This window comes from Sciurus vulgaris (assembly GCF_902686455.1).
Source record: "Sciurus vulgaris genome assembly, contig: HiC_scaffold_636_arrow_ctg1, whole genome shotgun sequence".
Taxonomy (NCBI): Eukaryota; Metazoa; Chordata; class Mammalia; order Rodentia; family Sciuridae; genus Sciurus; species Sciurus vulgaris.
The window spans coordinates 11,616-13,938 of NW_027632387.1; positions in this window are offsets into that span (position 1 = coordinate 11,616).

The following is a 2,323-nucleotide window of genomic DNA, read 5'->3' on the forward strand; positions in this document are numbered from 1 at the left end:
ATATAGCTAATATAGGATTTGATGGATGAAGAAATAGATTATGAGTCAGAGCTGGGTCTGAATGGGCTGTGTTCTTAAGACAGACTTTATCCCAATGTGTAGATACTGAACGACTCACACATTATCTCGTTACAGTTCCAGCATTTGAACTCCTGCCATGCAGTTAGTGGTATCTGTTGTGGGGTCCAGTTATCGATGCATAGTGAGACCACCAGAGAATAAAGTAGGAAAAAAAAAAAGTTTATTTTGGGGAAAGAGAAAAAAGAAAATAGATTGACTCATCAGAACCACTACTCCAAGTATGGGAAGCAGTAGTAGGGAGTGACTTAGGCAAGCTGGTTTTTAAAGTGAAAACAATTAAAACAAAAAAACCCTGACAGGTTTACAATAGGCAACTTTTTCTTTTTTTTCCGCCAAGGAATGCAAGCAGCCAGCTTATCTATTTCAGGCTGCCCCTGGCGGGTTAGCAGGGCAAGCTAGGTGGGGGAGCCAGACTATCCATATCTGAAAGCGGCAGCTTCAGGGACCTCCAAAGGGATGGGTTGCTTCACAGAAATGGTCACAATGTCCTTAACTCATGGCCACATTAGTTGGGTATTGTCCTTATATTTACCACAGTCAGCACAACTCAAAGATTTTATTCACACTCATTTTGGTTTGTCAATCTTAATTAGATATATTTGTTTTATATCAGAGGGTCTCTACATTTCCCTTTTTATAAGGGGGTCTCTACTCTTTCACAGTATCTAAAGAATCAGTAACAGCAAAGAGAAGACTGAAATAGCAAGAAACTAAATTAAGTAACTCTTACTTCCACTGAACTTCAAAACAAGTGGAAAAATTCTTAAATGAGCTTGGGGAGGAGGTATCCAGATCCAAACCACCCTGTCCCTTAAGAATAAGCTGGTTAGATGCCCAGCCCCTGAGCAGTGGACACTCTAAGCAGTATACTCTCACTTAAACCTCTTCTGAGTTATCAGAGAAAAGGATTAAGAGAAGTAAAATTGAGTTCAAATGTAATACCTTACTTAACTAAAAGTAACCTGATATTTTAATAATTTGCACAAAATATATTAAAGGAATACAAAAGGTGATTCACAAAAGTGTGCTTGAAAAGATACAGATTGTTTGCCATTAACAATGGGAAGATTTTCAAAGAATCACAATAAAAAACTTGGGTTTCATTTATAACAATTCTATATTTAAAATGTGCATGCACAGTTAACTCACAGGTAAATTATAAACTAGGATAAATATGTTTAATATATTCACAGATTTAAGGTAATGCTTTGTCTGAGTCACCATAGCAATCCAGTGGGAAAATAATGTTTTATTTTTTAATAGTGGTTCAGGATACACTGGGTATACTATAGGAAAAGAAGCATATTAATCCCAACCTAACACTATGCCAAAAAAAAAAAAAAGTAAATTAAGTATGAATCATAGAATTGAATTAAGAATAAAATAAGTATATTTAATCTAAAGCTTTTAGATTTCATCTAAGTATTTTATTTCATCTAAGTATTTTAGATAAACTTTTTGAAGAATATCTGTACTAACTGGAGTTGGACAAAAGTATTTTGAACATAACAGTGAAATCTATGAAAAAAGAAAAGATTACTTTAAATATAAGAATATCTTTATATCAAAAGATGCTTAAACTAGTGAAAGTAAAAATCATAGTATGAGCTTATATTTAGAATATGTATATCTAATGTATAACTTATATTTGGAATATATAAAGAACTTCTACAAACCAATAAAAGGCAGGTACCCCAAGATGAAAATTAAGGAAAGAAGTGAACAGTCACCTCAAAAAATACAAGTCATTTAACTAATAAAAATTTAAAAGCCATTCATTATCATTAGTTCTGAGGGAAATATGTGAATTAAAATCAGTACAATATCAATTCATAACTGTCCAAATGGCTAACATAACTAGACTACCATGTACTGTTAATCATTTGGAGTAAGTGGAACTCAATTTCACTTTTGGTTAGGATGTATATTAGTTTAACTGCTTTGGAAAACTTATAACTTTAGAAAACAGTAAATGTAAGCATATCCTATAACATACAACTAGCATATAATTATCTACCCTTACAGGCAAGTACTGAAAGAGGCACAAGCAATGCTCACAGCAGCATCATTTGCAATGGCAGTAGGAACAATGCATGCATATATTCAACCAATAAATTAGTTGTGGTGGAGTCATATAATGTGATACTATGCAGCAAGGAAAATTAGTGAATTATCATAACACTCCAAAACCTGAATAAGCTCAGAAACATAGTGTTTTGAAAGCAAAATTATTTTAATAAAT